This window comes from Cebus imitator, unplaced genomic scaffold (assembly GCF_001604975.1).
Source record: "Cebus imitator isolate Cc_AM_T3 unplaced genomic scaffold, Cebus_imitator-1.0 Scaffold350, whole genome shotgun sequence".
NCBI lineage: Eukaryota > Metazoa > Chordata > Mammalia > Primates > Cebidae > Cebus > Cebus imitator.
The window spans coordinates 1400652-1426901 of NW_016107665.1; the positions used below are offsets into that span (position 1 = coordinate 1400652).

At 40.7% G+C, this 26250-nt stretch overlaps 1 long non-coding RNA gene across 2 annotated transcripts in view; it reads left to right on the forward strand.

Annotated features, from left to right (window-relative positions):
• Positions 1-26250, forward strand: part of LOC119467909 — a 50876-nt gene that overhangs the window by 18455 nt on the left and 6171 nt on the right. For both annotated transcript variants that reach the window (XR_005196542.1, XR_005196543.1), the window contains exons 2-3: positions 11077-11156; positions 20653-20661. This is a non-coding gene — a long non-coding RNA (uncharacterized LOC119467909). The remainder of the gene's footprint in view (positions 1-11076; positions 11157-20652; positions 20662-26250) is intronic.

The following is a 26250-nucleotide window of genomic DNA, read 5'->3' on the forward strand; positions in this document are numbered from 1 at the left end:
TTTTCATTTTAAGAGATTGGAGGGGAATGAAAAGATAATGGAATGATTTTTTTCCCCCACATAAAAGGGTAATATGGAGGAAACTTGTGCCTGGAGAAGACTTTGCAGTTTGAATATATATATATATATATATATTCATTCTATTTTTGACAAAGAGCAAGTAGGGGCTAAATTACTCTGTGTAGAGAAGCTGATTCTGGAAACGCAACAGAAACACTGAGAACATAAATGGGAAGTAGAAAGCCCTTGCTGTTCTGTGAGAGCAGAGGCTCATGCAGGCGAGTGGACTAGGGGTCCTCTGGTCCTGGTTTCTGCCTTGTGGAGTGAGATTTGAGAGGGCAGATGTCCTGCCCATGGTCACCTTGCCAGCTGTGTGCCACCAGGAATCAACTCAGGCCTGCTGTGTCTTTCCTGGGTCACCCTTGTCTTACTGTGCATGCCAGGGAACAGATGAGTAAGGTAGTCATAGCTTTATTTAGTGAGTAGAGAATTCGTTTTCTAAGTGAAAACAGCTTTGTTATGCTTCTTATCATTGAAAATACTACTTAATAAAATATTTATATTTAAATCTGATATACTTGCTTCAGAATCATCTGCAGTGAGGGCTGGGAAGGAATTAAATGGGGGTCTAGGATGAAATAATTTTGGCTATGAGTTGGTAATTGTTGAAGTTGAACAGGGATTCATGATGATGTTTTCTTTGTTTTATATGTCTTAACTTTTTTAAAGAAAGTCTTAAACACATATATGGTATATGATATGGTAAATAAGTTGTGAAATCTCATCATAAAAGAGGACCAGAACCACCAGGAACTGGAAAATATTATTTAATACCATTATGCATGGTGTCTGACACCTGTAATCCCAGCACTTTGGGAGGCTGAGGTGGGCATATCACCTGAGGTCAGGAGTTCGAAAGCAACATGGAGAATCCCCGTCTCTACTAAAAGTACAAAAGTTAGCCAGGGGAGGTGGTACACGCCTGTAATCCCAGCTACTCGGGAGGCTGAGGCAGGAGAATCACTTTAACCCGGAAGGCGGAGTTTGCAGTGAGCGAGATTGTGCCACTGCACTCCATCTGGGCAACAGAGCAAGACTCTGTATAAAATAAAATAAAACCACCTCCTGTATATTCCACTTCATGAAAATCCTTTGAAGAAATACAGGCAAGGTGTGAATCCCCATCCTGCTCACAGACATTTTATTCCAGGTAAAGCGCTGAGAGGACGCACGTGGAGAGGTGGAGAGAGTTGGCAGTTATTGCAGCTGTGCTGTGCTGTGCTCGCATGTCCCTTGCATCAACCCACGCGGGAGGCCTTGGCATCTGCCTTTTACAGAGGAGTGGAGTGAGGTGTGGAGGGCTTACTGCATCAGGGAGTGAGGGTGCCCCTGGCCCTGTGTGACCTGGCGCCAGGCTCAGTGCTCGGGGCTTGATTATTCTTTCTCCGTGTCTTAGCAGCCTATGTTGTGGATTGGTTATTAGGAAGAATACAACATAGATAGAATGAGTTGCCATTTTATGCAGAGAAACCTACAAAACCCATGAAAATTTAGAGAAATGCAAGAGTGGGAGAAACCACAGGGGAAAGAGCGTCTTAGAAAACGGAGGCCTTGGAATGACAGCTCAGGGCCAGGAGGAAGGAAACAAGGCTGAGGAGAATTAATTTTCACAGTATACTGACAGGAGAAGGAGATTTTAGCCACAAAAGTACGTTTGTTAGGAGGTGTTTTGGTTTTGAATGAAAGGTGCCTTAACAAATATGCAAAAAGTTACTGGCCATGTGAGGAAAGAGAAGAGGAATTTAGCTTTTGGAGAAATAGATCAGGTGGCAATTTTATGAAAACTGGACTTCACATGGTGAGAGAGAGCAGCATAGAAAAATCAGTTTGGAAAGATGAATTTTGAGCTGCTAATCAGGGCCAAGTGGCGACAGGTTCTTGTTTATGGAAAGTGAGTATTCCTGATTTCCACATTATGTGTACCTGAGTATCTAATTCCATCTTGATTAGCGGAATCCTCTCAAACGACCTCATGTTCTTGTTTGTGATACTTATCTTAGGTTGCCAGGGGCTGACAAGACTCACAGTACACTTTGATTGTTTCTTCCTATTGCATTTATGCTGTGGTGTGTTGGCTCACAGCATCAGGCAACCAGGCTTTGTGGGCTGGAGGATGTAGCCAGTGTAGGTATTGATAGGAACTTGTCCACTGAAGAGGATGCTCCTCCTTCTCCTAGCTCCAGACTGGAGGTACTTCCTTGCAGGTGACAGAGTTTCCACTGGTAAGGAAAATCAGGTGAGATTCACCACTTGAGGAAGTCACATTCTCTCTCTCCACATCCTTCAGTTGGATCGTGTTACTGCAGAAGCAGTTCCTAAGGTTACAAGCATGGAAGACTAGCCCTTGAGCTAATGGTCAGGGTGGCAGTGAGAATAGAAAAAGAGGATGCACCTTCCCAAGGTCAGTTCTAGCAGCGTGGCGTCTTGTGTGTGCAGCCCCTATTCAACCTGAGTGCTCTGAGACTGTCAAAGGATCTCTACCTGGACAGGAGGATCCCAGATCCTCCATCGCTGCTTCCTGGGGCCAACCTAACTTGTCACTCTACACGTCTTCCAGGCCCTCACCTGCAGGAGTAAAAGTCCCCATGGGGAGTTCCTTGGCTTCAGCGCCTGGGTAGCATCTGCAGCACCACACCTCTTTCTCTCTGTATTTTATGTATTTTTAACAGTCTTTATTTTTTCAGAGCAGTTTTGGGTTCACAACAACATTGAGTGGGAAGCACACAGAGCTCCTTTGTATCTATTGTACCCACAGCTGACCCATTACCAACATCCCATGCCAGGGTGGTACAGTTGTTAGAGTTGATGAATCTATATTGATACATTGTTATCGCCCGAACACCATAGTTTACCTTAGGGTTTCTTCTACTTTTTTCTTTCTTTTTTTTTTTTTTTAAGACAGGGTCTTGCTCTGTTTTCCAGGCTGGAGTGCGGTGGCGAAATCTTGGCTTACTGCAACCTTGATCTCTGGGGCTCAAGTGATCTTCCTACCTCAGCCTCTTGAGTAGCTGATACTATAGGTGCACACCACCATACCCAGCTAATTTTTGTATTTTTAGTAGACACAGGGTTTCACCGTGTTGGCCAGGCTGGTCTCAAACTCCTGACCTCAGGTGATCCACCTGCCTCAGCCTCCTAAAATTCTGGGACTACAGGCGTAAGCCACCATGCCAAGCTCACCCACTGATCTTTTGACTGTCTCCCTAATGTTGCCTTTTGCAGAATGTCATAGAGTTGGAATTGTATAGTTGTAGCCTTTTCAGATTGGCTTCTTCAGTTAGTAATGTGAAGTTAATTTTCTTCATGTCTTTTCATGGCTCAATAGCGCTTTTCTTTTTAGCACTGAATAGTATTCTGTTGTATACATGTACCTTCTTGCTCTTTTTACTGGAACCTCTCATTCTGTTTTCCCAAAAGAAAAACTCAAATAGTTGATGAATAACACTTACCTATGGTGTGCATCAGGTTCCGCTGTTGGCATCCTGTGTGGCTTTGTGCTCTTCCAAACGGTCCAAGTTGGAATGAATGAGTGAGAATAACAGACACATGCTCTTAGGGTTCAGGGATGGGGAAACAGCATACAGAGGGGAATTTTTTTTGTTTTATTCTTCAATTGTTAAACCTCCAAAAGCCTTTGTTTGCTTTGGAGCTGGGGAAGAAGGCATAAATATGAAATAATGTATTTTCCCAGTTGACAACAGGCCATAGAGGTGAGAAGTTTATTCACAGACACCAGGTTTGTAGCAAAATAGTGAATAGTGGGCCAGGCACGGTGACTCCTGCCTGTAATCCCAGTACTTTGGGAGGCTGAGGCGGATGGATCACCTGAGGTCAGGAGTTCGAGACCAGCCTGATCAACACAACTAAACACTATCTCTACTAAAAACACAAAAATTAGCCAGGTGTGGTAGTATGTACCTGTAGTACCAGCTTCTCGGAAGGCTGAGGCAGGAGAATTGTTTGAACCTGGGAGGTGGAGGTTGCAGTGACCGGAGATTGTGCCATTGCACTCCAGCCTGGGCAATAAGAGTAAAAAAAAAAAAAAAAGAATAGTGGGCCAGTGACCAGGACCGAGAGAGCAAAAGGAAGGCTTAAGCTGGAACCTTGAAGTACCAGGGAGGATGATCATAGAATCTGGCAGCCATATCTTTAGTGCACGTGTGTGCGCACACGCGCATATGCCTGACCCCATCCTGACCCTGCTGCTGTACCCCAGCTTCTTGAGGTATCCTGTGCTTGCCTCAGTTTCTTAGAGTTACTGTTTTTCAGACATTTATTGAGCACTTAATATGTGTTAGAAATTGTGCCTTAAGCTCAGGATAAAAATAACTGTGACGCCGTAGTTCTTGCCCTGTAAGAGCTTGTAGTCTTTGGGGAAATACGGACATGTAAATAGATTATATTTCAACAAACTTTTTTAAGTACAGAAATTGAGATGTGGTCAGTGAAGTCTCCTTGGGGCATGTGGAACTTGATGGACAGCTAGATTGAATGGGGGTGTGGGGAGGCCATTGTAGACCTGGAAGAGTGGGCATCAAAGCCCTCTTAGGGGAACACAGCTCAGAGGGCAGGGGACATGAGGCGCGCTGGCTCAGTGGTGGTAGAGCACAGACTCCCAGGGAAGGCTAGGCAGGAGGTGAGGAAGTGGGTATCTGCAGCCTGGGAACTTGGCCTTGAGTTTGTAGGGATTGGGGACCTGACCCCAGTGACTGTGCTAGCTGGTTTACCCTGTTGGAGGGAAGCTGGCAAGCAGGTGGGCCTGGAAAGCCTGCTACAGTAGATCAGAGTAGAGCCCATCCAGAAGTTGAAGATTGCCCATAGGAAAACCCTGGTCATGAACTGCTTTGTATAAGGAATTGGGGTTGGGGAAGGGTTTAATTAATGTAGTTTGCTGAGTGACCAAGGAGGAATTAGACGCATTATCCCTCCCCTGCCCCCTTAAGAAAAAAAAATTATTTGAAATGTTTCTAAAATGCGTTGCCAGATTTTGTTACAATGGAGTTTAGCAGAAACATTTAAGTTTGTAGTTGTCCATTTGAAAGTGTTGTAACATCTCACGGTTATTTTAAATTTTATGTTCAGAATATTAAGTGTAATTTAATAGTATAGTATGTTTCTTGATACTCATATTCCATGGCCAGTTGCTTTTTTCAGGAAATCAGTAATAAAAGCTTATTTTTGTAGAATTGCCTCTTTCTAAAAGATGAATGTGTTTCTCCTTCCCCCAAAGGAGACCCCTCTGTGTGGCTCTGACTAATTGAAATTCCTAGTCATTTGAATGTTAGTTCATTAGGCTTCTATTGAAAACAATTGGCTGTAATAATGTACTGAATATGGTAGTTGGTCTAGAGACAAAAAGTATCTTCTAACCCAAAAGTCATAAAGAAAAATATTCTTTTCTCCCCTCCCCACCCCCTTTTGTTGTTGTTGTTGGGAGTACAAAAGATGGGAGACTATGCTGGGAATAAGATGGGGGGAAAAAAACTTCTTTGAGAAAAGAAAAATAAGAAATCATTTTATAGTGAGCATTTCAAAATCTATTTAAAATATAAAAGCATATAATGTATATTTTGGCCAGTTGATAAAATGAAGTAGTAGCATGTTTAAGATCAGCTTCTTTATTCATTCTTGCATTCATGTAGAGATATTTGTGAGGTATCCTTGTACCCAGCACTGTTCAAGGGCTGGGGTTACAGCTCTGTAATAAGTAGGGTTCTTGTTCTCATGGAGTTTGCATTCTAATTATACCTATTGCTAATTGATTTTTATTATAACTTTTTAAAATTTTAAGAGAGGGGGTCAGTGAATTATAGAATAATAAAGAATTTACTTGGATGGATCTTATCCATGTTCAAAATAAGCGTTTTAAACAGGTAAGTGTGCTTCCATAGAGACATGTTCTGTCTCAGTATTCTCTAGGGAACTTGTTATGATCAGGCAATGAACAACAAGTTTCTACTATGAGCTCTTTCCATCATGGCACCCCCTGAGCTGGAGCTCAAGTCAGCTCAGTGACTATTGAGCATTGCCGATTGCATCAGATATATTATTTCCTTTAATACTCACAACTGCCCTTGGCATTATTACAGAGGAGGAACCTGAGGTACACAGAGGCTAAGGCACACCAAGCCAGATCCAACCAGGACCTTACTCTTAACTGCAGCGCTGTTGCTTTCCCTAAATGCAGTGTTTCGTCTCATAAATCCTTATGCATCTCCGTCGCAAATGTGGACTTGTTTAGCACTAAAGTGGGTCAGTCAGAACAGAGAGGCCAGCAATTCACATTGGGTGGCCCATGTGTTGTCGGGGGTGGGTTGTGCTTTGGAGTTACAGATACTTAGTCTAAGTTAAGTCTCATGATTGCTCATCTCTGAAATTGGAGAGTGGTTCTTGTCCTTTGTCTAACTTCTAGGGAAATTGCTTGGAGAAGAAGAAGCTGTAATTAGATTTGTACTTTATATCCAACATGCCTGTAAAGAGATTTGTGTATCTACAAGGAATTACGACTTTTTAGCCAAATTTATAATTATGCTGTTATGAAGATACATGTATTACATGGGACTCCTGAACTTTTACAAATAAAGCAAAATGAGAAGAATAAATTTGTTTGCTGAAGATAAAGTGAACATTATGGGCCTATTACGGGGACACATTTCTATATTTTGTAATCTCCCTAGAAAAAAATTATTTCATATATAAATATAACCCAATAAAAATAAATCTGTAAAGTCGTTACACATATTATAATGGGAAGTATTTTAACCACAGGGAATGACCCATCTGTACAATTATGTCTCCTTTGTTTTTATTCTTCTTCAGAAAATCTCTTCATCAATTCCCTTGTTAGTCAGGAATGAATCTACCTGTCTCTTGAAATAGTATTTTGCCTGTTTTCATAGCAGCTTTGAGCTTCTTCAGTTACGTTAGCTGTTGTACATAAACATTAGTTGAAATTGTGTGGTAAATCTTCATTCATATGACTACAGGCTTTATTATTCTGTTTTCAAATGGTATGGGATGATTGAGATGGTGGAAGGGAAAGAGAAGCACTATATTAGATGGGATTCATCGGTCACAGTAACACACTCACTCTAGCTAGCATTAAGTGAAAAGGGGTATTTATAACAAGGATGTAGAGTATCTTAGGGACCCAAAGACAGATTGTGATAAACAGCCTTCTAGACATCTCTCTGGACATCCAAGAACACTCACACACAAATGAATCATAGTGCATGTGGTCATTTACCTATTTTATTCATTCAGGAGTATATAATGGATATCTTTTCATATCAGTAAATATAGACTTCCAACATTGTTTTCAATATCTATTGATATTGTGGTTTATTCAACATGTCTCATAACTGTGGGCCTGTAGGGGCATTTATCCTCCTTCCCTCATAATTATAAACAATATTGTGTGTATCCATCTCTCTGCTTACATCATTATCTACTTTGAGAGAATTCTTGGAAGTGGGATTGCTGGATCAAAGGGCATGCCATTTTACACGCTGAGATAATCTCCCGTGTAGCTACAAAATAATATTTCCAATTTACATTTCCTTTGTAAAAAGGCCCATAACACTGGCTATTTATTGTCAGTCTTTGTTATCTTTACCAATCTGATAGGTAAAAATAAGGTCTCCATTTTCTAAAATTACATATTTTTGTTGTTAGTACAGTTGATATCTTTTCATATATTTCTTGCTGTTACATTTTTTAAGACACAGAAAATTTGTCAATTTGTATCCATTTTGAAGGAAGTATTAATTTTCTTGTTTATTTTTAAGGGTATCTTAGTCTGTTTTTGTTGCTATAAAGGAAGGCAGGCATGGTGGCTCACACCTGTAATCCCACAACTTTGGGATGCTGAGGTGGGCGGTTCACCTGAGGTTGGGAGTTCGAGATCAGCCTGGCCAACATGGGAAAACTCTGTCTCTACTAAAAATACAAAAATTAGCTGGGTGTGGTGATGGGCACCTGTAACCCGAGCTACATGGGAGGCTGAGGCAGGAGAATTGCTTGAACTCGGGAGGTGGAGGTTAGTGAGCCGAGATCATGCCATTGCACTCCAGCCTGGGCAATGAGAGTGAGACTCCATCTTTAAAAAAAAGAAAGAAAACAAACAAACAAACCTGAGATTGGGTAATTTATAAAGAAAAGAGATTTATTTGTTTTCTTTTTAATTTTTGTGGGTACATAGTAGCTATATATACTTTTGAGGTACATGAGATAATTTGATACAGGCATCTAAAATTACAATAAAAATATATAATTTTAGAAAATGGAGACTTTATTTTTACCTATCAGATTGGTAAAGATGACAAACAAAGACTGTATAATAACCACATCAGGAAAAATGGGATATTCATCACCTTGAACATTTATCCTTTGATTGTGTTAAAACAGATAAATCCAGTTATACTTTTTTAGTTATTTAAAAATGTACAATAAATTATTGTTGACTGTAGTCACCCTGTTGTGCTATCAAATACTCAATTTTGTTCATTGTAACTCTATTTTTGTACCTGTTAACCATTCCCACCAGCCCCTCCCCTTCCCACCCTCTGGTCACTATCATTCTATTACTCTCTGTCTCCATGAGTTCAGTCGTTTTAATTTTTAGATCCCACAAATAAGTGAGAACATGGTAAGCTTGTCTTTCTGTGCCTAGCTTACTTTATTTAACACAATGACCTCTAGTTCCATCCATATTAATGCAAATGACAGGCTCTCATTCTTTTTTATGGTTAAATAGTACTCCACTGTATATGTGTATCACATTTTCTTTATCCAATATCTGTTGATGGACACTTAGGTTGCTTCTAAATCCTAACTATTGTAAATAGTGCTGCAATAAACATGGGAATTCATATATCTCTGCAGTATACTGACTTTCTCTCTTTTGTGTGCATACCATATCTTTTCATATTAATCAATATAAGCCTCCATCGTTGTCTTTAATGTCTATGTGGTTTATTCAACATGTCTCATGTGTGCGGGCATTTAGCGACATTTATTCCCCCACCCCATAAAGAGATCTATTTGTGCATCTATAAAGAGATCTTTATAGATGTGTTCGATGTAAAGTAGGATTGTTGTAATCATATGGAAGCTCTGTTTTTAGTTTTTTTTGAGGAACCTCCAAACTGTTCTTCATAGTGGTCGTACTAAGGAGCTCAAACAAATTAATAGGAAAAAAAATGTAATATTCTGATTAAAAAATGGGCAAAAGACCTGAATAGACATTTCTTAAAAGAAGACATACAGATAGCAAACAGGTATATGAAAAGGTGCTTGACATCATTAATCATCAGAGAAATGCAAATCCAAACTACAATGAGATATCATCTCACCCCCTTTAAAATGGCTTTTACTCAAAAGACAGGCAATAACAAATATGGGCGAGGATGTGCAGAAAAGGGAACCCTCATAAAATAGGTTTATTTGGCTCAAGGTTCTGCAGACCGTATGCATAGTGTGGAGCTGGCATCTGCAGCCACTAGGCCCTCTGGCTGCTTCCACTCATGTTGGAAGGGGAGCCAGTATAGGCAGATCACATGGTGAGAGAGGAGGCATAGGAAAGGGGAGGGAAGTGCCAGGCACTTTTCATTAACCAGCCTTCTTAGGAACTAACAGAGTAAGAGCTTACCCTCGAGGGAGGGCGTTAATCTATTCCTGAGAGATCTTCCTGCGGGACCTAAATACCTCCCATGAGGCCCCACCTCCAATATTGGGACCAAATTTCAGCATGGGGTTTGGAAGTGACAAACATCCAAAGTATAGCAAGGACGTTTTGTAAAGTGAGGTTAGCAGCCTTTTCTATGTCTCATGTGTAAACATTTTCTCTAGCTTCTTGTTTTTTTGACTTTGGTTTTGTATTTTTTTTTTTTTTTTTGAGATGGAGTTTTGCTCTTGTCACCCAGGCTGGAGTGCAGTGGCACAATCTCAGCTCACCGAAACCTCCGCCTCCCGGGTTCAAGCGATTCTCCTGCCTCAGCCTCCTGAGTAGCTGGGATTACAAGCATGCACCACCACGCCCAGCCTCACTGTTTGTTTTTTAAATTTCTGTTCTATTTTTCCATTCAGAAATTTTAGGTTAAAAAAAATTGTCACCAGCTACATGTTTCAGTCCTTTATAGTTACATATTTTGGTGTCATTCTTAAAAAGGCCTTTCCTATCCCCTTATTATAAAACTATCCCTGTACATATTCTCCTAGTACTCATTTGCTTTATTTTGAGCTTATTCTTCCATAAGTAGGGAGAGAGAGATCTAGAGTTTTCTTCTCTTGAAGTAGCTAACTAACATCATTTGTTAACTAGTCTGTCATACCCACCCAGATTTGATTGCACGTACTTGGGTCTGTTTCATATGAATCCTTAGTTCTGTTTCTGGATGTTTATTCTGTTCCGTGCATACGTGTGCATGTTCTCATGCAGGCGCCTGCTCGTTAACTGTGTCTAGGCGATTTTGTTGATTTCTACAATTGATTATAGTGCCTCTCTGCTTCAGATGGGTTTCCAGGGAGTAAGTTTCCAGTGCCTTGGAGAACCAGGAGCCACATGAGAACAGCAAAATCAAGAAGGGCCTACTTCACAGACATATTAGAGGAACTAAATAGGAAAAGAAGAAGGCAAGAGCACCTCATGCAAACTCATTTTAAAAAGAAGCAGTGTAGTGCCTGAGATTTTTGTTTCCAACATTGAGGGAGGTGGATGCCTGTATTTGATTTTCGTTTAAATTCGAAGTCATTAAAGCATTCCTACCACAAGGAAGAAGAAAATGTGTTTTGTCTCTTTGCCAGCAGTAACATAATTTTGGTCTTCAAAGTAAGTGTCTTGGGACCTGAATTCCCCGTGGATAAAGAAAATTCCCAGCCCATGTGTTGTGGCGGAAATTCATCATTTCCTGAGTTATTTCCTTTCATGCTTAGTGTGGGGAAAATGACCAATTGTATAGATTGCGATTCTTTTTCAAAAACATTACCTGATTCTGATGACTTTTATTATTATTTTAGGTGCTGCAGGAGGCTTCTCACATGCTTTGGGATATCTTCAGGGAAATTCACTCTTAATAGAAACTGAGAATTTAAGGTAGGTCCTTTAACAAAGATACTTTATTCTTACCAATTGTCCAAACCCCTGCATTGGTATAGCTTTATTAAGTGTTAACCTGCTGTCTGTTACGCTGTCTCATTTGATCTTCACTGTGGTTCTTCGAGGCAGGTGTGTAGAGTGCCCGGTCCTAATGCTCCCATTGCGGTCTGATTTTTCCTCCTGGTAGTTTGGTGAGGTGATGCTAGGGGCCCAGAGGAGGGGTTGAGTAGCTGTTTTTTGTTTGTTTGTTTGTTTTTTTAATCATATTGGACCTTATAGTGTGAATTCTCGTTCATTTACACTGGTTTGCTTCATAAATCTTTTCTTAGGGTGCTGTGAGGGGTTAGTGTTGGGTAAGGAATTAATGTAGAAAATTCCATTGGTCTTTTTTTTTTAACTTTTAAGTTTGGGGTACACATGCAGGTTTGTTTCATAGGTAAGCTTGCGACATGGGAGTTCATTGTACAGATTATTTCATCACTCAGGTATGAAGTCTATTATCCATTAGTTATTTTTCCTGATCCTCTCCCTCTTCCCACACTCCAACCCCCGATAGGCCCCAATGTGTGTTGTTGTCCTCTCTTCCCCTTTTTTTCTATGTATTCTTGTCATTTAGCTAACACTTAGAAGTGAGAACATGTGGTATCTGGTTTTCTGTTCCTGTAACATGTGGTATTTGGTATTCCTGTATTAGATTGCTAAGGATAATAGCCTCCTGTTCTATCCATGTTCCTGCAAAGGACATGATCTTGTTCTTTTCATGGCTGCATAGTATTCCATGGTGTATGTACCACATTTTCTTTATACAGTCTGTCATTGATATTTTCAGTGGTCTTTGAACTGAAACTTGTTGGTGGTTCCTGGAGCCCTCCATGGTTGCAAGATAGTTGTTCGAGCATGAAATAAAGTAAACTTTGGTTGTAGATTATTGTTTTCCTTCTTTGGTTGTCCTGGGGGGTGCGGTTGTATGATCCCAAGTAGTGTGTGCAGTATCCTGGGCAGAGACACAGGGCTCTTCTGCTGATCTTAGTTGATGCTTTTACCCAATAGCTGTATCATGGCACATCCAGATGTACCAGTTCTGTTTCTGACCAGCTGCAGAACTTGGGACAGGTTAATCATTGTCTCTTTTTCTTCGTTTGTAAATTGTGTAGATTGGCCTAATCTAGTCATTTCTATACTTTTAAATTTTTTAGAATGGGAGAAAAATATTTCAGGACCTATTTCTAATTTTTTTGGCTATATGTAAAGAAAATTGATGATTAAAGCTGGATAGGTGAATGCAGGTTCGCTATATTTACATACTGTTCTTTGTATTTTGCGTGTGGAATTTTCAACAAAGATTTATTTTCACAAAATAACTACCATCTACTAATATGATTTTGTCAAAGAGGAAAAATACTAAAAGAATACGATTATTCCTCAATTTGTCCTTAGACTGTACATATTTAGCATTATGAAAATGCTGTTTATTTATTATCTCTTCCTCATTTCTCTGTAGTCCAGTGACTGATAGACATAGACTAAGCAAAATTGGCCCGAGAACTGGTGTTTGGGAAATACTGGGGCACATGACTGCTGAGGGCTCTTCTGCCACTGAGACTGTATAGTCTCCTCTGAAGCAGAAAAGAAAAGTACTGTACGTTGCCTATTTCCAGAAATTTCTGTGACAGCTAGCATGGCTGAACTCAGGTCAGAGGACCATGCAGAAGGGAAGAGATGATTCTGTTGGGAACGTTCAGTAAAATTGGCCCATTTATGGGAACATCTAGTTAAGCTTTGAGTCACACCATGGTCAAGGTAAAGACAAAACAGAGTTTTAAGTAGCCTCATGGAAGTGTACAGACTCCTCCATTCCTACCATTGTGGGGCAGCCTCTGGCCAGGTGTGATCTGACAGATAAGTATCTGCCTGGGATGTGGGGATGCTGAGAGCCAGGGATGAGGTGGGTGGAATGCAGACTCCATTGAGACTAGTGCAAACCCTGGGTGTGAGGAGCTCCATGCTTTGTGTGGAGGTTGAGGGCACAGTTCGGAGTTCCAAGCTAATGGCAGTGGGATCAGGTGTGCTCAGGATGGAGAAGAGCTTGCCTGCCCAGAGGGCCATCTGGGAATCCAGGGGTGGATATTGTCCTTTGAGCACCCACAGAGGGTGCTCAATGGTCCAATCTGGCTGAAGGACCTGGGGCACAGTGGACAGGAAACACATCAGATCTGTGCCTTTCCCAAGACTTCATATCTGAAAGGAGTGTTCCAGGTGGATTCTGAAGCCATCATCTGTAGGAAATGGAAAACCGTGCTTTCTGTTTACTTCTCCTTGGAGTGTGTGTGTGTGTGTGTGTGTGTGATGAGGAGAGTGGGAGGAAGACAGACGGAATAATGGGCTGAATTATTTAGCACAGTAAAGTAACATGGGGAAGAGCAGCAATACCTATTACAAGAAGTCTGTACAATCCTAGCTGCTTCTGAAAGTCCTGAGAAGTTACATGTCCTCTGCATTGATTGGAGTATGGTGGTTCAGTCCTTTGGAATTCTCCCTTAGTGATTTCTGGCCTTTATTCATTTTAACATTCTAATGTTCTGGGAAACCTCAATGAAATTTGACAGACTTACCTAGTTGTTTTCTGTACTGTCAACTCTTGGTTTACTGCCTAATTGGTATCCATCATATGGGCCTCCTCTACCTGGGAATATTTATTCTCTTCCTTCTTAGGAAAAAGCTGTATTGAACAACAACAGAAACATTTGTCTTAAATGTGTAGGAATATGAGAGATTACCTGAAATCCTGACATGTCTGAAAGTGTATATATAAAGTCATGAGTAAATGCTAGCAGGAGATTTTATTTTGACATAAACCAGAGAAAGGAGAATTGCTTTAAGTGATCTGGACCAGTCCAAGTCTGAATAAAAGTTAATAAATGAACAATGTAACCGATCAATCATGTTCTTGAGCCTTTCATAAGGCTAAGACATTCTGGATGAGATCTTATAGGGATGAGCAATTGAGAATTTGAGACGGCCGTGCTTTGCCAGAATAAACATGATGCTTTAAAGAGTTACATGCATGCATGGATGTGTGTGTGTGTGTGTGTGAGACAAGAGAGATTGTTAGATGGTGTGGGGGAATGATAAACGATTTGTTTAGCATTTTACATAATGACTTGTGATATATTCTGGATTTGAGAATAAATGCAGTATTTTGACCTTATCTCTGTATTCCCTGCAGGCTTGTAAGAAAAATATTTTAAAATCTACTTTCAATGAAAAATACTGTTTTTGGCTCTCAGGGAATTTTTAGTTCCCACTGCTGTTTAGGGAGGGTTGTTGAATCTGTGAAAATCAAAGGAGGATCTTTGCAGCTCTTTGTCATTCTGTACCAGTCATTTAAGGGCTATGACGTCAGTGAAGAGTTGTTCTATGCTTCCTTTACTTCATTCAAAATGTAACCTGTTATGCACTTTTGTCTTCCTGCTACCCTCCATTAGCTGATTCTTTGCTTCTTGATGACTGCAGGCATCACTTGCTTTCCCACCTGCAGGCTCCCCAAGTGACTGAGAGTCCTCCTTAGCGTTGTCAATCAAGATTCCTGGACCTAGGCTGGGCTCCTCACTCTGCCGTTTGTGCTTCATACATGTTTCAGAACAACTAACAATTTCCAGGCTGTTTTTCATAATTAAACTTACTAACCTGTGATATAATAGGATGTCTGTTTCCTTGCATTTTTCGGCTAATTGTGTTCATCAGTTAATTTCTTTCCACATTAAGAAGCCCTCCTGGAGAACTCAAGATTTGAGCCTTTCTGTCTAAGAATTGATTGGATTTCATGGACTCGATGACTCTAGAATACATTTATCTGCAATTGAGTAGTTTTCTGTAGAACTTGAACCTTTAAAAACAATCACTTTTCTTTTTTAGCTGTGAAATTCCATACTGTGAAGATCTAAAATGGTCATCAAGGCCATTCTGTTCTGTTTACAACAAATCAGAATTGGACAGCTTTCCAAATCCATAAAATAACTAGTGTTTTACTTATAGGCTATATACTTGACTTTACTAAGATTAAAATAAACACATGTAAGGCCAGCTGCAGTGTTGACAACACACCACTATAAAGCCTTATAAATGTTGAGGAAAATCCTGCTGCTGTGATCTAAACAATGGTCTTATGGGGGATCTTTTATTTAAAAAAATTTAAGTCAAAATATTGTATGCAAATAGCCTAAAATAAGAAACATCTGTATGGAACCACAAAAGACCCCAAATAGCCAAAGCAATTTAGAGCCAAAAGAACAAAGCTGGAAGAGTCATACTACTTGACCTCAAAATACGCCACAAAGCGATAATAATAGAAACAGTATGGATATTGTTATAAAAACAGACACAGAGGCCAATGGAACAGAATAGAGTGCCCAGAAATAATCCTTGCAGTTATGGTCAATTGATTTTTATTTTTGTTATTTGTTTGTTTTGTTTTTGAGATAGGATCTTTCTCTGACACCCAGACTGGAGTGCCATGGTGAGATCACAATTCACTGTAGCCCTGACTTCCTAAGTACTAGTGGTTCTTTCACTTTAGCCTTCTGAGTAGCTAGTACTACAGGCATGTGCTACCATGCCCAGCTAATTTTTAGTATTTTATAGGGACAAGGTCTCCCTGTGTTGCCCAGGCTGGTCTCAAACTCCTAGGCTCAAGTGATTCCTCTCAAAGTGCTGGGATTACAATGTAGCCACCATGCCCACCTCAACTGATTTTTGACAAAGATGCCAAGAACACACAATGGGGAAAGGGCAGTCTGTTCAATAGATAGTGTCGGGACAACTGGATATCCACATACAGAAAAATGAAATTAGACCGTATCTCACATCATATACAAAAATCAAGTCAAAATGCGTGAAAGACTTTCAATGAAAGACCTGAAACAGTAAAACTGTTAAAAGAAAACATGAGAGAAGAGCGTTGTGACATTGGTCTGGGCAAGGATTTTTTTGGGATATAAACACAAAAGCACAGGCAGTGAAAACAGAAATAGACAAATGGGATTGCATCAAACTGAAAAGCTTCTGCAAAGCTTAGGAAACAACCAAGAGTGAGGAGGCAGCCTGCAGAATGGGAGAAAATACTTGTAAACCGTACATCTGATAAGGAGTTACTATGCAAAATATACGAGGAACTCAAACAACTCAATAGTAAGAAGACAAATAACTCAATTTAAAAAATGATATAGACATTTCTCCAAAGAAGATGTACAGACTGGGCGAGGTGGCTCATGCCTGTGATCCCAGCACTTTGGGAATCTGAGGCAGGCAGATGACAAGATCAGGAGATCGAGACCATCCTGGCAAACGTGGTGAAATCCTGTCTTTACTAAAAATACAAAAATTAGCTGGGCATGGTGGCGTGTGCCTGTAGTCCCGTGTACTCAGAAGGCTGAGACAGGAGAATCGCTTGAACCCAGGAGGCAGAATTTGCAGTGAGCCGAGATCACGCCACTGTACTCCAGCCTGGGCAACACAGTGATACTCCGTCTAAAAAAAAAAAAGAGAAGATATACAAATGGCCAACAGGTATATGAAAAAATACTCAATATCACTAATAATCGGGGAAATGAAAATTACTTAATGAGATAATGCCTCACACTTGTTAAAATGGTTATTATCAAAACGAAGAAAGATGGGCTGGGTGTGGTGGCTAATGCCTGTAATCCCAGCACTTTGGGAGGCTGAGGTGGGTGGATCACTTGAGGTCAGGAGTTTGAGACCAGCTTGGCCACATGTTCCCCATGTTCACCCCATCTCTACTAAAAAATAAAAAAATTAGCCAAGTGTAGTGGTGGGCACCTATAATCCCAGCTACTTGGGAGGGTGAGGCAGGAGAATTGCTTGAACCTGAGAGTTAGAGGTTGCAGTGAGCCAAGGTCGCACCACTGCACTCCAAGCTGGGTGACTGAGCAGACTCCATCTCAAAAAGAAAGAAAAGAAGATGAAGGGTAACAAATGTTGGTGAGGATGTGGAGAAAAGGAAATGCTTGCACATAACTGGAAAGAATGTAAGTTAGGATGGGCATTATGGAAAACAGATTAGAGACTCCTCAAAAAATTAAAAATAGAACTTCCATTTGAGCTGGCAATCCTACATGTTGAAGAGATGAACACTCCCATGTTCACTGCAGCACTGTTCACAGTAGCCAAGGGCATGGAATCAACTTAAGTGTTCATCAGTGGATGAATAAAGAAAATGGAGTATATATACACAATGAAATACTCTTCAACCTGAAAGGAAATTTTGTCATTTGTAACAACATGGAAGAACCCAGAGAGCATTATGTTAAGTGAAATAAGGTAGGCATAGACAAATACCCACCTTCTTACTTACATGTGGAATCGAAAAAAGTTGAACTTAGAAGAGTAGAGAGGGTTGGGCGTGGTGGTTCACACCTATAATCCCAGCACTTTGGGAGGCCAAGGTGAGCAGATCACCTGAGGTCAAGAATTTGAGACCAGCCTGGCCAATATGGTGAAACTTGTCTCTACTAAAAGTATAAAAATTAGCCGGGTGTGGTGGTAGGTGCCTGTAATCCCAGCTACTTGGGAGGCTGAGGCAAGAGGCTTGAACCCGGGAGGCAGAGGTTTCAATGAGCCAAGATTGTGTCACTGCAGTCCAGCCTGGGCAACAAGAGCAATACTGTGTCTCAAAAAAAGGAAAAAAAGAAGTAGAGAGAAGTGGTTACCATGTGTTGGGGAGATGTTGGTCAAAGGACACACAATTTCAGTTAGATAGAAAGAATAAGTTCAAGAGATCTATTGCACAGCATGGTGATTATAGTTAATGTAGTCTTGAAAATTGCTAAGAGTAGATTTTAAGTATTCTCATCGCAAAAAAATATGTGAGGTGATACATATGTTAACTAGCTTGATTTAGTCATTATATGATATACATATTTTAAGATAACATGTTTTAGCACGTTCTATAATTTTTATTTATTAATATATTTTAAAAATTTTAATTATAAGGCTGGACGTGGTGGCTCACTCCTATAATCTCAGCACTTTGGGTGGCCGAAGCAGGTGGATTACCTAACGTCAGGAATTCGAGACCAGCCTGGCCAACATGGCGAAACCCCATCTCTGCTAAAAATATAAAAGGTGGCCAGGCGTGGTGGGGGTGCACCTGCAGTGCCAGCTACTCTGGACGGTGAGGCACGAATATGTCTTGAACCCAGGAGATAGAGGTTGCAGTGAGCTGAGATTGCACCACTGCGCTCTATCAGTCTGGGTGACAGAGCAAGTTGCTGTCTCAAAAAAATAATAATTATGAATTTTAAGTCAAAATATTGCATGCAAGTGGCTAAAAGTAGGAAACATTACAGAAAAGCTTATAATGAAAAGCAACAGCATCTTGCCTTCCTTCACTTATTTCTACTTCCTAGAGCAACTGCTTTTTTTCCTATAGACACTTTTTACTTCTTTTACAGTGACTTCCACATGTGTAAATACAGTGCTTGCAGCTCGGCTTCTCACTTCATCAGTCTTAAAGGCTGTTTTGTGGGGGCTTGTTGGGATGGCAGATCACGCTGTTGGTTCACTCTGACCATCCCCATCTCCCTGCCTTCCTACAGCTGATTGTCACTTTCAGTCTGCTGTTCCCCTCTGTACCCTCAGATGACACAGGCAACCTGATTCTTTTTCTGTCTCCTAGACACACTGTTTCTTGTCTACTAACAATATGCTCCCAGTCCAACCCCTCAATTCCAGGCAGCTGTACCATTAATTTTATATTGTCAGGGTTTGTAATACCTATATTCTGTTCTTTAATCTCACTCAGCAAAGGCTTCCATGATTTTATCTCTAGATTCTGGATGTTAAAAACCAATTAGCGGTATTTTTTTCTATTACGATTAAGTAGATGCTTTTTTCTTTGGAACATAGTTGTGGAGTGGGATTCTAAGTCTCTGAGCCTGAAGTCCTCACCTGTTTGCCCCTCAGTAGAGTATATTTAAATGAATTTCCCCTACCCTTTGTTATTTGAGACAGTCTCACTCTGTCACTCAGGATGGAGTATAGTGATGTGATCTCAGCTCACTACAACTTCTGCCTCCCAGGTTGGAGTGATTCTCCTGCCTCAGCCTCTGAGTAGCTGGGACTACAGGCGCATGCTACCACACCCAGCTAATTTCTTATATTTTTAGTAGAGATGGGGTTTCACCATGTTGGCCAGGCTGGTCTCAAACTCCTGAACTCAGGCGGTCTGCCCACCTTGGCCTCCCCACAAGTGCTGGGATTACGGGTGTGAGCCACCGCGCTCAGCCTGGATTCCCCTTTTATACTGCAGCAGCTGCCTTGAAGCTAGCCTCCAGTTTTTCTAGGTTTTTGGTCACCCCATCTTATCTCTCAGGAACCCACTTTGTTTCTAGAGGTCTTGCTCTCACAGCCCGCCCTCCTTGATCAGGACAGGTTGATCTCTAGGCGTGCTGCATATGGCTCAGCCAATGCCAGTAGCCAAGGGAAGCTCGTGATTACTGCTGCTTGAGAATTCTGTATCCAAACTGCTTGGATCCAGAGGTGCTTCAGATTTCAGTTTTTTTTCAGATTTTGGAATATTTACGTATACGTAATGAGATGTCTTTGGGATGGTACCCACATCTATACATGAAGTTTATTTATGTTTTACATATACCTGATACACATAGCCTGAAGGTAATTTTATACATTATTTAAAATTATTTTGTGTGTGAAACCAAGTTTTGACTGTATGTTGACTATGACACGTCGCATAAGGTCAGTTGTGGAATTTTTTGCTTGTGGTGTCTTGGCAGCACTCAGAACATTTCAGACTTTGGAACATTTCAGATTTCAGGTTTTCAGATTAGGGATACTCAGCCTGTATTGGAGAATCAGCTCAGGCTGTGGTGTCTTGGATGGGGCAGTGGCCTGATCTATAAAATTAGTCATCATTTATGGAGGACCTGATGCGTTAGGCACCTACATACTTGAAGCCTGGTGTCTCTTGAAATTCACACACCAGCCTTGTAGAACAGATGTTGTCACTGACATTTCACACACAAAGAAGTTAGACCCTGGGTAGATGACTTTTGAGACCATTCCTTGAGTGGAAAGTGCTTCTTGGGTCCTGGGGCGGGCTGAGGGCATGGTGGCCAGCTGTGTTTTATAGGTCGGAAAAGACTTCTCTGTCTCTTTCATGTCTTGCACACATTCCTCAAGAGATCTCTGTCTTTATCCCAGAAAATCTCTGCTGTTCTAGCAGAGTCAGCTCTGCCTCGTTCCCAGCCTCATCCTTGTTGTGGGTGTGCCTTGTGGCCAGGAGCTCATTCTAAAGAATTCTGCTGTGCGTGGACACGGAACATCCTTCTTTGCTTAATGTTCCCTTGGAAAAATGTGATGTGAGAAAGTTGGACCTCTTAACCAACCCTGCTGGTAAATGGAAAAAGGTATTTTATCAATGACCATTATTGTATTTTGTATTTTCTCATAGCCTGAAGTGTAAGTGTGTGTCAAGTATATCTGATTCTTTTAATGCCTTGTGTATTTTTGAGGTTATTTTGGAAGAAAGGTTAGAAAGATAATCATGTTTCATTTTTAACACTTCTGTTTTCTCTCCATTCCTCACAGAAATGGAATTTTCTCCATTTCTCTGAGGAAAATTTCATTTCTCTTAGGAATGGAGAGAAAACAGAAGTGTTAAAAGTAAATTCAGAATGGTGGTCTGAATAAATCCTTTAGTATAGTGGTATTTGTGAGTTACCTCCTATGGTAGTGACCAGATGGATGGCAGGTGCCCTGGGAGATGGGACTCTTACACAGTGTTGATGTCCTTCCCACTCCTTCTCACTATACAGAACTAGATGAAGCGTTGATCGTGGAATCGTGAGTCTCTCCACAGACCTGTTACCAATCAGTTCTCTGCTTTCCCCTGGAGTAGTACAGTAAGGAGCGGGTGGCTGTGGATGGAGTTCCTCCACGTTACCTCTGTGTCAGGCCAGGATGGTGGCATTACCACATGCAAATATGCTTCTTTAAACATCTTGGCGTGTTACATTTATGCTCCCAAACAGGTATTGGGTAAAAGGAAACTTCTTTTGATCTGTGCCTCAGTTATTTAAGGAGGAGACCTTTGGCCTTATTGAGGTAAAGTGTTAAGGGATAGAGGAGAGTCAATATTTAACTGGCTGCAGTGGTGACCAGGGGTGATGTCTCTCATATTTAAACTTGATCGTGATAAGCAATCCAGGGTACCCTTTCATCAGCTTACAGTGATCTCACTCTGACTTGAAGTTTTTTCTATCAATTGGTTGTAAGGACAGAATAGAATGCTGGGCAAATAGATTTGTAATCTGTATGTGACAGTTTTATTCTATTATACAAAGATCAGTAATCTTCATAGCTTTACAAATCTGGTGAAACTTAGATACAAACCATTGTAGTGGCACAAATCTATTTGGAAAATTTAAATCTGAGGCAGACCCCAACTCTTCATCAAGAGAGAGAGACATCAGTGAAGTTTACAAAACCTTTTTACCTGATCCTAAATATTTCCAAGTCATGTCCTATATTCTTCAGTTTATTTATCTCTCAGGGATGAGGAGTGACTCAATCTCTCCTGCAGGAGAACTTTTGGCTCTCATCACCCAGGTCGTCCCGGATGCTCGGTTCATTTGCCTTCCCTTTGGAGAGGTTGTTGCCGGCACAGAGGGCAAGCAGCGTGAACGTGGGAGTGAGCACTTGCTGTCCCTGTTGGCCACTCTTCTCAGAAGTTTGGATTCAGAGGAAGTGGATTCAATACTCTAACCTAGGAAGGAAATTAAAATTGACCGTGAAGGATACAATGACTTTTGTGCGTTGTTGTGTTGTATTTACATGTTTCCAAAAACACGGCTGTGTAGAGAGGCCTGTGGCAGATGACAAATGAGCAGAAAGAAAGCTCAGAGGAAGAAGGGGATATTGCTAGAGCAAGTAGAGCAGGTTTCCAAGAGGAGGTGGGAAAGTTGATGTGAGTTTTTGCTGATTGTAGCTGAAAAGACTGAAAACAACAGTGGGTTATATAGGATGTACGTTTAGTTTTCTTTCAGCTAGAATGAAGTCCTGAGGTAGGCTGTTGAGGGCTGGTGGGAGAGCTCACAGAGGTTGTGCAGGGACTTGGGTTCCTTCCAGGATGTCTAAGTTTTCAGTGAGGTGCAGTGAAACCTTACTTGGGGTGAACTAAATTCAGTGCATCAGGCAAAAATTCCTTACAGACAAAATTGGCTGGTGAACACCCCTTAGGAAGGTGCCACATTAGAGGCCAGTATACTATCTTCCAGTGAGTCCAGTAAGTGGACTTTGCCTCCAGTGTTGGAGCAGCCTGCTGCTCAGCAGTTGGCCGCTGTGTTTAAGGGCCATGTTTTAAACAGTGGACTCATTATCAGCATCAAGACAGGATCCCAAGAGGCACTGACAAGCCCAGAGCACTGTAAATTCCTGTATTCCCTCCCACGGTCACTGGGGCTCACGTGCTTAATGAGAGGAATGGCAGTGGAGCTGCCTGCCAGATTTGTTTGTTCATACTTTCAAAAAAGGAAACTTTCAAACATATTCAGAAGTAAAGAGAGTTTTCTAGAGGACTGTGCACTAACTACCCGAGTTCAGAGATGATCAGTTCTGAACCAGTGGTGTTTCTTCTGTCCCCTTCCCTCTTTCCACCCACTATTTTGAAATACCTCCTTATTATTTCCTGTCAGTATTTCAATATATATGTCAAAAAGATAGAACTTAAAGATCATCTACATTATCTTATTGTGCCAGAAATGTAAAAGTTACTGATATTTCCTTAATATAATCCAATATCAAGCTAATGTGCAAATTTCTCAGTTGTCTTATTTTTTACTTTTCTTTGAATCGGGAACCAAATAAGGCTTATTCATTGCAGTTAACATGCCTCTAATCTTTTAATCTATAGGCTTCTTCTTTATCTCTCCATGCCTTCTCCCATCCTTGTGATTTATTAAAGAAACTGGCTTGTTTATTTTTTAGAGCAGAGATTCTCAAACAAGGATAATTCTCCTTCCCAATCTTGGGGTATTTAGCAATATCTGGAGACGTTTTTGGTTGTCATAACTGGGGAATGCTACTGGCACTGAGTGGGTAGAGGCCACAGACGCTGTTAAACATGTTACAACACATGGGATACCCCTCACAGCAAAAATGTATCTGAAATGTCAGTTGTACCAAGGTTGAGAAACCCCGCTGTAGTTTTGTTTTACAGTCTGGATTTTGGTGGTTGCTTTCCCATTGTGCTGTTTAACATGTTCCTCTCTTCCTTGTATTTTCTATGATTTGTTAGTTAAATCTCAAGATTTGGTCAGACTCAGCTCTCTTGGGGTATGTTTTTTATTTTGTTAGTTTGTTCTTTGGCAAGAATACACGTAGGCAGACTAGGTATTTTATTGAGAAATACGTAGTAACTGTAGTCTTTTTGCATTATTGGCAATTGATGATCCCTGCCTAGATCTCTTAATTCATTAGTGATTGCAAAATAACGATATTCTAATTATATCAGTCCTACCTTGTTTATATACTAGAATACTTATATAAAGGGGAACTTTTAATTTTGTTCTCTCATCATTTATTTGTTCACACTGAAATTCATCTTGGCAAGTCAGGATAAATATGTTCTTTTGTTTTCAAAGCAGCAGCATCACTGAGATTTTGTTTATTTCTTCTTTTTAGTGTAATTTAATTGATATGCTTCAATTTAATATACTTATTGATGCCCAAACTGCCCCATATTTGGCCAGTGGAATCTTAACTGGCTCCCACGTCCTTTTGATATGATTCATGAATTTTTTGTATTTTTGTGTACTTTCTGGTGAGATCAAATGTTACAGGATTGTCTTACCCATTTCTTGCCCCAGACTGAGATCTACCAGTTCCCCAAAGAGCTCTGGTTTCCTTGAGTATTTAGAAGGCACAAGATAGAAACAAGGCATGTTTCTTGCTACTGTATTTATCATTGTTTCTGAGTATTTTCAGTGGTCAGAACTAGGGTATATGTGTAGATTATTAGTTCATACTGATTCTTCCACATGAAATTCGGATGTGCAGGATTTTTACTTAGCTTCATCAATTATGTACTCTTTTCTTTCGTCTGTGCCAAAAATCCAGTTCTCAGTGATGCCGTCATACTTTTTCATCTGCTTTATCTAATGCTGCATACACAACAGTCTATGTTCGCAAGCTATTTGGAATAGACTTTCTCTCTGTGATTGTGCCACCAACTGGATACATAGTTAGGCTCATTGATTTTATTTTATGTCTGCAGAGGTTCCTTTTTTCAATTTCAATTTTAAATAATTATGTACAGTATTGTCAGGGTTCCAGAGTCTCATCTATGAAATCTCACTCTGTGGTCTCTTAGTCCATTTGGGCTGCTATGAATGGGGTGGCCTATAAATAACAGAATTTTTTTTTTTTCCTCATAGCTCTGGAGGCTGGGAATTCCAGGATCAGGGCACAGGCAGATTCAGTGTCTGGTGAGGGTGCACTTTCTGGTTTACAGTTGCAGCTGCCATGTTGTATCCTCACATGGCAGAAGGGGAAATGCAAATCTCTGGGGCCCCTTTTATAAGGGCACTAATACCATGAGAGCTGAGATCTTATGACCGAATCACTTCCCCAAAGCCCCACCTCCAAATACCACAGTATTGGGGATTAGGTTTCAGCATATGAATTTTGGGGAAACAGACATTCATTCTATAGCTAGAGGTGTTTGATTTCACCCCAGTTCTCCTTCCATCCTGTTTCCTCCCACCCATAGGTAACAATGGAAAAAATTATGGTTTATCCTTGTAGTGTTTTTTTTTTAAATGTGTATAAGCAAATGTGCACATACTTTTGTATTTGTGTCTACCTCCCTTCTTAGTTAAGCAATGCATACTTGATGCACATTTCTCTACTCTGCTTTTTTCATTTAATTTTCCCCAGTTCTTCTTTTGTAGTGACATACAGCAAGAGCGAGAGAGAAGGACCTCACTCCTTTGTGCATCTGCGTCATCCCCCGTTGTGTGTGTTTGCCCTCTCTTATTCATCCTGTGCCCTATTGATGGACATTTGGGTAGTTTCCATCTTTTACAATTACAAATAGCTTTGTCGAGAATAGCCTTGATACTCTTAAAATTAACATTCGTTAACTTCATGGAAATTAAATATATATATGACGTGACTCCTGCTTTTGAGAAAGCAGGCTGTCTACAGACTATTGGGATTGAACAGAGCTTTGGAGCAGGAAAGGAAAGGGGAGTCGTGTTTGGGAAAAATAGAGGATATTTCGGTGGAGCAGATGTTATGTCTTCAAGTAGCAGTAAATAAGGTTTATAGGAATATCTGTTAGATCCAGATTTTGATGACCTGTATTGCTAGGCCAAAGGCTATGGATTTTATGATGCAGGCCAGAAGTTAGCAATGTTTTCTGGCAAAGGACTCAATTGCAAATATTTTAGGCCACTATCTGTGTTGCAGCTATTCAACTCTGCTACTGGCACACAAAAAGCAGGCATAGACAAATCATAAATGGGTGTGACTATGTTCCAATGAAATGATTTATGGACACTGAAATCTGAATTTCATATAATTTCTATGTATCATGAAATAGAATTCATTTGGGGTTTTTCCTTAACTCTTTAAAATTATGAAAACCATTCTTAGCTCCTGAAGCCATGGTTTGTCAACCTGTGCTCTAGGCATTTGGGAGCCACAGAAAAGTCTTGCACATAGGAGGGAGCTGCTCAAAAAGGTTGTCAAGGTGGGGTGCAGTGGCTCTCACCTGTAATTTCAGCACTTTGGGAAGCTGAGGTGGGAGGATTACTTGAGCCTAAGAGTTTGAGACCATCCTAGGCAACAAAATGAGACCTCATTTCTTAAAACAACACAACACACACACACACACACACACACACACACACAGCCAATTAGCTAGGGGTAGTGGCATGTACCTGCTGTTCCAGCCACTTGGGAGGCTGAGGCAGAAGATTCGAGGCTTCAGTGAGCCAGATTGAGCCACTGCACTCCAGTCTGGGTGACAAGAGTGAGACCATGCTCCAAAAAAA